The sequence below is a fragment of the Grus americana genome, chromosome 6, assembly GCF_028858705.1.
Source record: "Grus americana isolate bGruAme1 chromosome 6, bGruAme1.mat, whole genome shotgun sequence".
NCBI classification, from domain to species: Eukaryota; Metazoa; Chordata; class Aves; order Gruiformes; family Gruidae; genus Grus; species Grus americana.
The window spans coordinates 3,365,744-3,380,654 of NC_072857.1; positions in this window are offsets into that span (position 1 = coordinate 3,365,744).

Consider the following 14,911-nt stretch of genomic DNA (forward strand, 5'->3'; position numbering starts at 1 on the left):
GGCATGTTTCTGAACTTTAACAATGATGATATTTGATACTGGGGAAATAGGAAGCAAAAAGTAATTATGAAATATTTTTATTGGCTTCAGCAACAGCTCTGCAGTTCAGATGGTTTAAATTACCTACCTCAGGGTTCGAGCGTAAAACTCATATCCATCTCAACATTTTTAATATTAAAAAAAGGTACTAACTTGCTGGCCTACATCTTGAAAGCGGCATAATTGAACACTTAAAAGCTGCTAGTTCCATCTCATTTTACAGGAGTCAACAAATACTTTTTTTTTCCCCTCTCTAGTTCATTGGCAGTGAATTACTTAGACTCAGAAAATGACAGTCTGAAGAGAACGAATTTTTTTCCCCAGACTATTCCGTCTTTCAGCAGAACATGAATCCTAACAGATGCAGTTGGACGCCACTGCCTTGTCTCCTACCCTTTTCTCTCCACTCCACCTTCGCTCAGGGGCAACCGGGTGGGTGCTCCTTCCTACCAGCTCTGGCACCCACCTGAGCCACTGCAAGCTGGGTATTTTTGTTTCCTTCTTCTGTGGCCTTCCAGTCCCTGAAGGGGCTCCAGGAAAGCTGGAGAGGGGCTGGTGACAAGGGCAGGGAGTGACAGGCCAAGGGGAATGGCCTGAAGCTGCAGGAGGGGAGATGGAGATGAGATGTGAGGCAGAAATCCTTCCCTGTGAGGGTGCTGAGGCCCTGGCACAGGGTGCCCAGAGAAGCTGTGGCTGCCCCTGGCTCCCTGGCAGTGTTCAAGGCCAGGTTGGATGGGGCTTTGGGCAACCTGGGCTAGTGGAGGGTGTCCCTGCTCATGGCAGGGGGGTGGAACTAGATGGCTTTGAGGTCCCTTCCAACCCAAACCAGGCTGGGGTTCTATGATTCTTCTCTTTTTTTTAAACAAGGCTTTCTTTTGGCTTAGTGAACAGATTAGCTTAACAGGCCAAAGAAGCACCATTGCCCCCCTTTGGTGTCTGTGACCTGCTAGACAACTTGCTAAAACATTTTAACTGCACTATGTTGGCTTTATATTTAAACATAACTTTTCGTTTTAGGCCTTTGCATGGTCCATACTATAAGACAGTATTGCTGAGTGCCAACAAAATGTGGCTAGGTAAGACACTGTGAGGCTGTTTTACTTCAGTTTTATGCTTGTTTAAACCGAATGAGACTACTGGAGTTGAATGGAGTTAACCAGGCTACGTTCCTCGGAAGAATTGCTGCCTGGGTTAAACGCTTGCAGCAGCACTACAGCCTGGCAACAGGACGCACATGAGGCAATCTGCATAAGCTGGTCAGCACTCAATGAGTTTTCAAGAATAAATGTTAGATAAGTATCTTCATTTTTCTGTCTGTGAAGAATTGAAGATTACGAGGCAAACATCTTCTTTCTTATGCACCAGCCGAGTGTCTTCCACTCCACAGCCAGCAGGTGAGTAACGACGGAGCCGAGCTGATTCTCTTTGCAGCACCTTTCATAGGAAGCTCCTTGTTAGGCGGGTGATGTTTGCTCTCAAATGCATAGTCATGGGTCAGACAAAGAAAAACAGCGAGGAGAGCCGACCGCAGCTTGGGACGGCTCTCGCCAGGCTCGCAGATGTGGTGGGTCTCCTCCAGATGATTGTCGCTCGCTCGCTGCAAACTCTGCAAACGTCTGCCAGGACCAGGGCTGGAGGCAGAGATGGAAAGTCAGGCTGGATACTCCATCCAAACTCACACACAGAGTACTTTAAATGTAACAAAACCCTAGTTCCTTATTTGGTTTTGTACAGAAAAAATACAATTCTGAAAAGCCTCTGACTGTTGTTTTTCTAACAAGTTAAACAGATGGATTGGAAATAGTATTTACTGTTTATTTCCTCAACATATCAATATGTGAGGAGCCAGTATAAATTACGGTTTGATTGCAAACAAACCAACCCACGCCAAAGCAATAGAGTAAACATTGTTGTATTTTGTTTCAAGTCAATATTACGGGAATTTAGATGGCTGATGTTTCTGTTTTCACTGGCTATCTCTGACTAGCTGAATCTTAAGCCCTACAATAGAAAAAAAATTATTGTTTAAAAGATTTTGTGGAAAATTGCCTTAGTGGTTACTCCGCAGAACATCAGAAGCTAGTTACTTCATAGTTTACAGTCTTTAGCAATACAAACAATTTTTCTACCTATTTTTTCACATGAGAAGAACAAGGGTGAAGCCATGGCCAGATACGCTCTGATGGTGGCATTTTATGATACGATAGTCTTCTCCTTCATCTTTTCCCTGGCTGCATGCTTGTGGTGGTTGGTGGCTTGTTTTTTTTTTTTGGTGCTGCTTTCTTGACCTTTCAGGGAGCCAGCTGAGAGCCTTACACCAGCAGAAAATCAATGCTACCAAAAAAGTGGGTGATTTCTGCCAGTTTAGTTCCCCCGTGTTGAAATCAGACCAGTACTGGCAGGCAAGTGGCAGTGCGAGGAAGAGGATGGGGAGGCTGTGCATGCAGGGGCGGGGGGATGGAGTAACACCTTTTGGCAGAAGCGAGCCATTAAATTGGCTTAACTGAATTTGCATCCTCAAATTGCTTGAACTCTGCATACCAAAACCCAAAAAGTGATGTATATCATGTTCACAACAACTTAGCCTGAATGTTATTAATTTAACATGGAGTTGGGCAAATTAGTTAAGATGTCAGCGTTCTTGACCACTCTGTCTGACTGGCCATGTGCTTCCAGCTGTAGTTTTCCAAACAGCATATTGTGGAAATTGAGAACAGATGAAACAAGGGAATGTAAAAACAGTGAATTGAATATACTCCCCAAATTATTCACTTATTTCAACAAACAAGAATCACATTGATGTAATATATGACTGGTTTCAATGCTAAAAGCAAATCAAGAGCTGGAATGTACTTACGTGGCTAGACAGTAAATATCTTTGAGTCCTTATAATCCATTAAATTGCAAGAGTATGTCTGCTTGTCTAAATGGAAGGAGACATCTCTCTACCACTGTCATTTACTCCTCCACTTCCTGGTTCTTTAGCCTTTTCTTTTTTTTTTTCTTTCTTTTTTTTTTTTTTTTTTAAGTAGGGCTTCTTCTGTATGTGTGAAAATACTGCTACTCCCACTTAAGTTTTCTCCTGAAAGCTAAGTTAAAGTACTGTACAAATTCGTGTACTGATGGATGCAGCTTTTCCACCGTGAGTTGTTGCTTTCTGGTATCAGAGGATGGCCTAATGCAGAAGATGGGATCGAATGGCGCGAGGCTGAGCCACCCTCGTTGTGCTTTGTGTTGAAGCTATTTGTTCTGCTTTTGATCACGGACCGTGGTGCTTTCACCTCGTTACCTAGCATTGCACACGAATTCCACAGAACCAACTGGTTTGCGAAGTAGCCTTGTGCCAGTACACTGAATATTCTTATTCCATTCCAGTCTACTGGGTGGACCCTGTGCTTTTTCAGGTAAATATCTTTAAGGTTGGTAAAAGTTGGTTCAGCTTAGGCCTGAGAAAGAAATCTTTTTCATAATACATTAGTCCTGGTATGGAGCTTTGGAAGCCTGCGCTAAGCCACATAGTAGACGTGGCTCAGAGTACCCGTGTGTCTCAGCAACGTGTGCTCGGTGACCTGAGATCAGGATGCGGAAAGGGGGTGGAGGTGTCACAGTGTCTATTTGTTCCAGTTTATCTGTCTGCACTAAACTGATAGGAAATGGCATCATCTCTCAGGGTGCTCTGGAAACGTATTTTGTGTACAAGTGAAGACACTGAACATGCGGTGAAGACTGTGGATGTTTAGTCTTGCTCTCTACAGCCCACATCACGGTGCTAGTTCCAATGTGTTGACCCTTTCGTTAGCTTCAGGTAGTCATCACGTAAAGCAAAACGCAAGAAAAAGGTTTCTTCCCTTTTTGTCCAGTCTTTTGCAAAATCCAAGATTTGAAATGATTGCTCTGAAAGCTGTGATGTGTAATACTGTCTATCAGGTGACATATTAAAAAATTGCTTGGGATTCAGAAGGTCTTTGTCCTGTGTGAGCAATGTTTCTAGAAAGCTGATGACAAGCACTGCAAGACAGTTCTCCCACTTGCTCCTCAGACCGGCCATGCAGCGCAGAAGTTGTGTACCCTCGTGAGCTTATGGCTCTCAGGATTGCTAGAGTGCTGTCATGATCCTGTTTCAAAAATTGCTGTTTTGAAGGACTGAAATGCCTTTACCTTAGCCTGATAAAAGAAAATCAGACTTTTTGCAAAATCCCAAACACATGAACCCAGTTGTGGAAGCTTGTCACAATAGGGATGACAGAAAAGAAACCCTCTACATTTCCTCTACATTTCCAAACCTATCAAATCCCAAAAGTCATCCCTTATAAATCTGGCTCACTAGCTGTCTGCCGTTATTTATTGCTTGAACAGTAATCGAGTCCTAGCACCTGTCCGGTGTTAGGCAGGAGAGGCACGCTGAATGCCACATCCTGCTAGTTGGTGTGAGCTTTAGCGTGAACCTCGCCGTGCTCCTAGCGTATGTAATTCCTTGCCTCTAGGAGAACGTAGTTTGGATACTTCTCTGGCTGCCCTCAGTTTTTGGAGCCACTAAAACCTCTTTGGCAGGGCACGTGCAAGCACCTCTGACGCTTGATTGAAATATTAGCAAGTCATTTATCCAAATAGCAAATTACTTAGTGAGGCAGCAGCTAAATCTCAAGTCTGAAGACATTTTGCACCCTTAGTGTTATAATTTCACATAAATAATATAAATTGACATGCATTCTTTATGCAAAATTCTATATGGAATTAATGTGTACTGTTTAATACAGACCAGAAATTATCTCTCAGTTAGTAACTTGGGTAGTTAGTAGTGTTATGAGTTGACTGACCCCTAAACCCATCTTTTTGAAAGAAAACATACCTTGTGCATAAATGCCAAGACAACATACTAATCATTTATATTACTGAAACTGTGGAAACTTCTAATTTCAAAATATGCTACCTAGTGTTTACTTCTAAGTCTGTAGGAATTTAAAAATAAGCATATTTGGAGTTAAACATCTTTGGTCTAAACAGCTTTTAAAGTAGCTTCATAATGGAACTGTTTTAATTTTCCTCTAATTGATCTCCTACCACCTAAGACCTCAAGGCTGTGTAGCTGCTATTTTCAGAGGTGCTGAGTGCATACAGCTGCTGTTGACTTCCCTTCGTATTCTGGATGTTCAACACTTCTCAAAATGAGTGCATACAGCATCTGCTGCTACCGCTAGAGAACCGCGGTCCCAGTAAAAATGGCTGACAATTTTCTGTGACATTTCTGTAGTGCTCAGTTGAGTTGCTCAGCACACGTGGTGCTCTGCCGTGGTGTAGTTTTGTTTGGGTGGTAGTTAGAGGGGACGTACATAACTGACTTACGGCTTCGCTGTGCGTGAGTAACGTGGTCAGCCTAAGCTCTTCCACACTGCAACGTGTACGTAATGCGTACCTCCTGTGGCCTTCACAACAGTATTACCTTGTTTTGGCACTGATAAGTTACAAGCTTGATAGAGGGTGAAAAAAAAAATAATTGCTTCATAAGCTTTAAGAATTTTGCTGCAATTTGTTTGACTCGGATACAGAACTTAAATGTGAATAGCGTCAAGCCTTTCCTGTCCTCCAAAAAATAAAGTACCAGCAAGTCAGTTCCCAGATCTGTCGATTCAATATTTATTCTTCAGCTGAGGTGTTCAAGTAGGTCTTGAGTAGCAGATTATTCTGTTGAACTTGCAAAGCTGAAGGTTTTGTGTTTTCCACGATCGCTCCCTAACATCTAGTTAACATAGGTTTCCATTTGCTGAAATAGCAATTTTTAAGTGTTGCACTCTGGTCTGTCACTGGGACTTTGTTCGAAAACGTCTGAACAGTGGGAATTGGGTTGTATCAAAGTAAAGTGGACAATTATTTCAAAGCTTTCATTTTCACAGGCTGTTACACTGCTGCACATTAACACTTGCTGCAAGCTGACGTGATTTAGAATATATGCTCCGCACACTTCTAGCTGAACAAACCCACTAAGATATATGAAAAGAATCGTGCAGTTCTGAGTGACACGTATGTTCGAGCTGGAAAATGTTGGGCTATTCCCATCCGAAATACCACTATAAATGTTCGTCGTTAGTCTCTGGTAAGATGAGGTGGGTAGAACGTTAAAGTTACTACTTTCAGAACTGTTAAAGAGCTCTTTCAGGCAAGAAGACACGTGCAACTGTAAAGCTGTCTTCATTCATAGCCTTTGAAATATAAAACTCTGAACTCAGACCACCAAGAAATATTAGGCATGCCAGCTAATGTTTACAGCAGCGTAGTCTTCATGTTTTCCATGCATGACTTGTGATACTTTATTAAATATCTGTCAAGTAGCAAAGTTTACTTTGATGTTGCAAATCTGAATATCGTAGACTTTGTCTTCTTTTGTTTAAAAGGGCAAGTAATAAAAAATAATAGCTTTCATTGTTGCTTCACACCTCAAGAACATAGTGCTAAAGTCTTTGTTATCAAGTTAGAGTCAAGAGTGTCTTGCTGCTGGTACAAATATAAAAGAGCAAGCAGAAATTTATTTACAGAGATACAGGTATGGCAGACTTCTGAGCAACAGATTAAAGGGACTGTTGGTTATTTCGCTCTGCAATGAATGTTTTACTAATCATAAGCTATCTATTTTCTTTCCAAATATCGAAATGTGAAGAAAACAAATGTTTAGCAAACTGAGCACTGAATTTATGTTTCGAACAATTCTGTGGGAAAATGTGTCTTGCATTCAGAGCAGGCTCTGCGTGCGCTGCTATATTAATGTATCATGGGAATCTTAAGTAAGCAGGGCAGTACAGGCAGACTAAGTGCAGATTTTTTGAAAACTACCAGAAAAGAAAAAGTGAAGCATCACTCTACTAACAGTAAATAAAAGCACAACTTTTATGTATTAATCTTCAGCTGCTCAAAACCACAGTTTCCCTCTAAAGAGGAAGCTAAGGTTTGCTTATGAAGGTGTTGTAAGAGATCCATCCAAATGGATCATCCAAATGCATTTTCTCTGCAGTATGATCTTTCAGCTGTTTGTTTAGCAGCAAACTATAGGATGATTCATACAGGCGCAGAAATTCATTGTATTTTGCATGGGATGTGATAAAAACAATCATGTGTCTGTCTAGATACACAGTCCAGGTATTTTGTTGCTAGCACAACTACATGATATTAAATTATACAAATAGTTCTGTTCTTTTCTCGCTGCCAAACAGCCTGAATTCGGCTGTAGAGGCCCCTTTGCAGGGTGACACCATAGCTCAGAGTGAACGTCTGCTGGTATGGACATACCGTAGTGATGGGTTTAGACTAAATACCCGCTTTGGCCAGAAATCCAATACAAGTTTTCCAGGCTAACGTGCAGAGACCCCAAGCATCCCCAACAAAAGAGGTGATGTTTTATTGCGCAGGACACGCAATTTAAAACTCATCGTGGCAGATTTATAGGTTTCACACCACCAGATCGGGCTAGTGAAGCAAAGACCTATAGTTCCCTTCTTTCATTGGCGCTTTATTTTTACACCGTGTTGGTAGGGAGAGCGCTGTAGCCACCGGGACAGGTGGATCCCGACTTTTGTGGTCATGGCACTCTTATCCCTTCCCCCTTAGCACAATGTTGGCCTCTCTCCTTCCCTCTGAGCTTCCCAGGGTGTCATTTTTAAGGGTGTGTATCACTCCTGTCAAAGAAAACTTGTAATCTGATGCCATAAAATCATTCTGGAAGGTCTAACCTGTAATGGATTTATTGCAGATAGTCCTAAAGAGTCACAAGAGCAAACTGCTAGCACAGCAGAAACCCGACGTGTAGTACCTTGTCGGGTGACTTTAGGCAAGTTACTTTATCTGCCTGAGTCTCGGGTTCCCCATCTGTTAAAGAATAGTGCTTTGTAAAAGTCCTTTGAGATCTGCTGATGAAAACCATTTTCATGCTTTCTTTTGCGGCTGTGAACACTTTTCATGTGGGAAATCCTGCATAGTTATACGTGTATTCATCACAAAAACAGCAAAAAAGAAAAAAAATTCCAAAGAGCTATGCAATTTTTTTTTTAGTACTGGTAGTGTACATGGCTAGAGAGGATTAGAATCTGATATTTTGAAAAATAAATAAAAATAGGAGGGATTATTTAAGAAGCTTGTGTTCAAATACTACAACTCGTGGCGAGTCTATGTTTTGAACGGTTTATTTGTAAGAAAATATTCTGAACCCATTAGACTGCTGCTGCTTCAAAGCAGTGTGGAGACATAATTAAAGATTCAAGGGAGAAAATAGGATGGTGAGAGTTTTATAACCATAGACTGATAGTTTGGAAAAGCCATATCATATTTTTTAAATTGTACAGGACTTGTAAAAGTGCAGGCTTGGAAGGTAAAACTACCTTCTCGTTCACTGCCAGGATTCACCTGCAGGTTCCTGGATTCTGGGATTTCACTGTTCTCAGAACGTTTCAGCTGCCAGGAGCCTGCATTTCTGTGTATATTAAAAGGGCTGGGCTAATGTGACGAAAACATGAGCTATAAATCTTTAAAATTTTTCTAGATAAATCTACGAGTTCAATCACCAAAAGACTCCCATTTGTTTCTTTTGCACGTAGCTATATTATTACATGTATTTCCCATTACAAAAGCATTGCATTTCAATATTTCATCTTCAGTTTTATAAATAGTTGCCTTTTGTACGCTTATCTTGAAAATAGTATTGGTGCTTAAAGTAGTCCTTTTCTAGTTGCACCTTGTGTTGCTGTGTGAATTTGGTGGACTCTGTTGTGTGCGCGGCTCGATTACTCTCCACTCTTTTGATATGGCAAGTGTGCCAGAAAATAGGGGGTTTTGGTAGGCACCCTAATTCCCCCGTTTCTTAGGGGAATATAAGGAACTATTGCTAAAGCCTCTGATCACAGAGGGGAGAACAGGAAGGGGGAGAAGAACTAGTTCATGTTCAAGATTTACTCCTATAAGTATAGGCATGCGAAAGCTCAGTCGCTTGAACTTTGGGGAATTTGAGTCCGACCTTGAGCGCAGCTTCTGAGGGCTACAGAGATGGAAGGGAAATTTGAAAGCTAGCTGCACGGTCTTCCAGGCGCGTGGCGTTGAACAGTGCTAGGCTAAGCTATCCCGACGCAAATGGAAATATGATGGTGTAGAGAGGTTTGGGCAGCCTTTCCTTGTGTGCTTGACACCTCACTCTAACAAACACCTGTGGTTTTTACAACGAACAACGTGTAATATTTCTTAGGGCCTCCACCTCCTGTTTTATTGTAAGAATTTCAGCCTTCATTTAAAACAAAGCTCTCACTCTTCTGAGTTACAAGAGGGAAAAACTTGGAAACGTAGGCCCAGCTGTCAAAGCGCCAACCACTTGTCACTTGTAATTTCACTACCTAAATATGTTAGAGAAAATAGCATTATTTAGACCTGAGTAGTGCTTTCATATTCCACTGCACTTCATTGGTAACTGAGGTGTCCTTTTGTTTCCACACATTAAATAATGTGTTACTCATCAATTTTTGTGCTCACCGAGATGAAGAATTAGTCAGATCGATGTGTGTATAAGTGGCTCATGACTATGTTCCTTCCAGTTGGGTCAAACTAGACAAATTTTAGATCTTAAGTGCATGGCTAAATTTACCCAGTTCTGCATACTTGATTTGGCAAAACCATATGGACTTTTTGATACATTCCTCAGATCTCTTCTGAATCAGTTTCAAAAGTCTATATTCATGAATTGTACCCACTGTTCAGTAGGAGGTGTAGAAGAACAACGCCTATTTTAGGCGGAAGATTTCCTGTGAACGTACTTGTCTCGGACCAGCTCTACCCTGAAGCTGCAGTCGGAAACTGTTGAAGGGGCCAGTCCTGTCCTCCCCCCCTGCACTAATCCACCCTCCCGCACCTCCCCTCGGGTGGGGGCCGGGGTCCCGCACCCGTACAGTGGATCAGCTCCGGTGGGGGGGGGGGGGTGGTTTAGCTGAACGGTAATTTTCTTTCTCCGTCCTTCAGGCTGAGCTTTGCTGAGCGGAGCTCTTGGGTCTGATCCCGAGTCCCCTCTGCCGCAGGGAAGGTGGTGAGGATGTGCAGCTGGAGATGAAAAGAAGGACTGGGGGCAACAGGGGGGTCTCAGGTCAACTTTAGCTGCTCGTGCAATTGCGCTGCCGTTTTTGCTGCAGGTTGTATGGCTGATACAGAAAAATGGAAAATTCCCTTTTAACCTGTTAGCCAGGATTTCCACAGGAAAAAATGTATTTGCTAAACACAAGTTGTGAAGCAGCTGACGGATCAATCCCCAACGATATGCCTGAAAATCATCCTGCGGGATATTAGATGTTTAAAGCATATCCTGATCCCTGAGCAGTTTGCCCCGAGGATGAAAGCTGGAGATGTCTTTCTGCACTGCCAGTTGAGATTCCAGCGCGGCTGAAGCACAAAGCGGGCTCGCCCCTGCCTCCGCCGAGCTGCGGGAGCCCAGAGGGAGCCTGTAGCACGTATCCGAGGCAGAGGATGTCTTTGTCAATAAAATGCTGTTTTTTTCTCTGAATGTGCAAGTCCTGATAAGTAAAGGTGCAATAATAAGAGATTGACTGGAACCATGAGATGTTCAAAAAACACATATGAGAATAATATCAGACTTCTTTATTTCTGAGATATAAAACCTGCATAAATCGCCATGTAATGCTTAAATATACTTTTTAAATTTTTTAATATATTTTAAAACTATAAGTAGTTTGGGGTTTGTTTTTTTTCCGTCAGTGGGCTTAAGAATAGATTATTTGTACCTGAAAGGAGAGAGCTCAGCCCAGAAGATATGAAACACAGGGCTGCTAGAACTTGCTGTAAGGTCTTACATTAGACCTAAGACAATCCAAAAAATTAGCTGATGTAAAAAAAATACATATTTATGTAGAGTCATCTATTTTTCTCCTGTTCTCCTAACCATATGATCCCGGTGCAGGCTCTGTGGCTCGTTTGCCCTGTGGTGAGCTGATTCAGGGAGCTAAATTGGCAGAAAAGTACTTGCTGGTGTTTTGTTTAGTTAGTTCTTTGCTGTCTCATTTTCTGCACTGATTCACCGCAAAGTGAGACAAACTGCAAAGCCAGGAGAGGAGAAGCAGAGTGTGGGCAGAGCAGCAGCGGAGGGGAGCCCGCAGGACACCACCTTTCAGCTGCAGCTAGCTTTTAGGTTGCCTTCACCCTAAGCTAAAATCTCCTTCTTACATTTTTCTAGTGCGTTAAAGCCATTTTTTAATTTTGGGTGATAGCATGAGTCTGTGAAAATACAGGTTTCTTCATCGGCTAATTGTCCGAATAAGTATGAAAAGTCTAACCGAACTCACGGGGGTTAAAGTTTGAATATACTTATGCGTGCGCCTGCGTTTTGGCAGGGTTTGTGAGAACATCAATGTACAGGAGTTCTTTTTCAAAAATAAAATCAGAATTGTTGGTATTTTTACAGTTCAGTGCCTAAACTGAAAATGTAGAAACAATTAACTTAGAATTGAATGCAATATTTTGTTTCACATAAAATATTTTGGTTTGAGCTTTTAAATACTTTCCAAGTTTCAGATCTCCTCTGCTCTGCTATAAAATTCAATCTGAACTTGCAAATACTTTGTTTACTCCAGAATCCTTTTTTTTTTTAATATAAACTATGCATTTTTGCTGCCAGCTATAGCTTCTAATGCAGGCTTATGAAGCTAGGCCACTTCCCCTACCATACGCTGTCAGTGAGTCAGGACTGCGGGTGGAACTTGAGTTTTGTCATTGCCAAGAATAAAAACACACTGCTTTATCCGAGCAGAAAACTTAAGGGCATCATTTTTTATCATAAAAAGGGAAAAACAGCGGTTCAGCGTTTTCGTATTTTTGTATTGCTGACGTTTCTTCATCTTTCAAATTAAAAATATTCAGTGCACACATCAGTTTAAAAGCACCGAAACCCATCCAACTACAGCTCGGTATCTCAGGGTGCCGAGAGCTGTGGCCTCATCCAAGATGACACCAAGACACTTACCCTGTTAGTCATCACAGCGGTTTCAAAAGTGAGGGCTTGTTGCTTTGCGGGTTCAAACCCAAAGAAAGCTAAACTTGAGGAAGATTACGGAGAAGTCTAGTATCCGGTTGGCTGAACTGACAAATTTTCTGGAAACTCCCCTAAAATCTGGGCTAAAATTATTTCTTTTTGATGCTGAAATCACAGCTGTGACAAATATTCAGCCTTATCTATGATTCATGTGTTCTCTCAGAATGGGAAGTGTTAGAGTAGCACAATTTAGTAACTTTTGTTTACTTCCCCCTAGTTCAGCATTTCTAATTTAACATGTTTTCTCTGGAGTAGGTTATCTACAGAACAAACCCATTATTACCTGTCTATATCTGACACTTTGCCATTTGTTCAGCCATTCTCTGCTGCCTAGCTATAAAATATTCAGCTTCCTCTACTGTGACCAAGTAGGGGGGAACTTTCCTGTATTAAATATTGCAGAATTCATTTACAATCATCTCATCTCTTTTTTTACATACAGCCTATTGTTTCAAAACATACCCCAATCGACCTGCAAAACAGAACAACCATCTTTCTCTTTGGCGGTTGCGACATTTCTTTAAACCCGATGATCCCCGTCCCCGGTGCCCGGCTCCCCGGAGGTGAGGCGATGCTGGGCACTCAGGTGTACGTTGCAGGCTTTCAACTCTCGGTTCCACTCCCCACTGACACAGAAAGAGGGATTTTCCTGTTGTGCCCGCTTGTCCCTTACCGTTTGGGTTAAGAGCACGTTAGTCCTGTACAGCTCTGTGCCCCGCTAACGGCTGAATTTGTTAACTTTTCCAGTTGTCAAAACGTCTAACCCCGGTTCGATGCACATTTGAAAGTTATGCTTCCTGTAATTTTTCGCCTTTTGGTTCCTTTTGAAACATTTCAACGTATTAGAAACTAAAGATTGGTTTCCTGCATGTAATAGTTGTTTCTTTGGTGATACGCTTTTGATTTGTGTTTGAGAAAGAAGCCTTGGTGGTCTTTCATGCAATCTAATTCAGAGTAGCTGTGGGGATCTCGAAATGAAAATATATTGCACTGCAAAACCATCATCCTAACTAGTCACTTCAGATGAACGCTTGCTGTTCTCTCCCTTGGTATAAAATAATGTGTGTTTTAAAGCTGAGATTATTCTTTTCTGTCTACCCTCATGGTCATTAGAAAATTGTAAATGAAACCTCGTTGTGTTGAACAGCTGGTAGTTGTATTTAAAAATCTCATGTTAAAGCAAATGAATTAACTAAGTAACAAAGTTAAAATCTGTACAGTGGGAGACCAGAGTGGTAACAGAGCCACTCGTGTCTTAGCAAGAACAGCTGAGTACAAGTGAAAATATGTCTAGGAAAAAAGTGGAGTTTTGCTTCTTGCACGTTGTTCTCATAAGCATGACTTATTTTAAGCACTTGCCAAACCTAGGTTGTTAAAAATCATATAGTACCACTCGTAAGAGATTTAAAAAATGGTGTGCATTAGAGGGATTTTCTTGAATTGGAGCAAATTTTTTTCTCCTGCTTACAGCAATGTCATTTCATTTAAGTGAATGCACTTCACAGTGGAGTAAACTGTGGTTCATCGTATTTAACGGAAGTATTAGCAAAAAGAACAAATCTCTGGCTGGTTTTGTATGGAATGTATCTTTTATGTGATAAGAGGACAGGAAACGAAATTATTTTCAAAAGGGCAGTTTATAAATGCCAATCCTTCTAGTGGGATGTTGAAAAGCTCAATCAGAGATGAAGGATTCAGGTCTTGGCTTTTCACTGTGATGCCTCTACCCTGCACTTTGTAGGGTTCCCTTTTGTGAAGGATTTTTAGGAGGGCATCATCATCCCGAGCAGTGAGACTGACAGCTCTGCCTGCCTGTTCTGCTTGTCATCCTCGACCAGAGGAGAATCTGGCTCCACACTCTTGCGTTTCGATGTGGAATTTGAAGCTGCTTGGAAAACATGTTATTCTACATTTGACTTTCCCTTTTTGGGTATTGCAAACTGTGTTTTTACATGAATTTTCGTGAAAATTTTAGATGAATTTAGATTTTTAAGGGGAAGCTTTCAAGGCAACTTACTATTTTGTGAGTCAAAATCAGTTTGAAACTAGTTGCAAGTAGAATGGCTGAGATCACATGATACTTTTCAAGTCAAAGACAGCTCCATTTATTCAAGCAATGCTTTCATGTGGTTTCTCAAGGGGAATAGTAACTTCTTATGAACTGTTTAGAAGACAACCAGTGTCAAGGTGGCTGGTGGCAAAGTTCCATTATTTCAGCCTCCAAACCCATTTTCCCGCTGAAGTAAATATGTGTTGGTGATGAATAAAACACCTTTGTAAGAGGTGGGTTGAGCAGGAGGTTTTAAAGGTTGGGAGTTTTGTGTAATCCACAGATGATTTCCCCAGCACAACCTCCTCTGCTACACCTTAGTGAGGTGGGAAGAATTAGCAGGTAGGGTCGCAGGTTGCCCATGAAGACTTGTCATGCCGTAGTACATCGTGATGGATTGAGTCAAGGAGGGAAGCGCTACAGTCTCTGGCCAGCCCTGGGCTGTAGAGCTTTCACTCGGGACTCTTCTTGGGGCTGCTGCCTTCTCCAGCTGCTCAAGCACTTCTCTGGTTGCACCAGGCCCCCAGAATTTGAAGTTACAGAGCTAAGCACAAAGGTGTTGGGAGTCTCGTTCTCTGTACACAGCGATACTGTGTGCTCTGTGTGCTCTTTGTGGCACAGACCCTTATCTCGCCTATTGGGTTTTGTTTGTCTTGGAGGGTCTTGTTCATTTTTATTCTTGTAATTGGTGGTATTTTAAATAAAATGGCTTAAACTTTCACAATAGTTTTTACTTCTGGTCCCCATGTTTAAGGAGATTT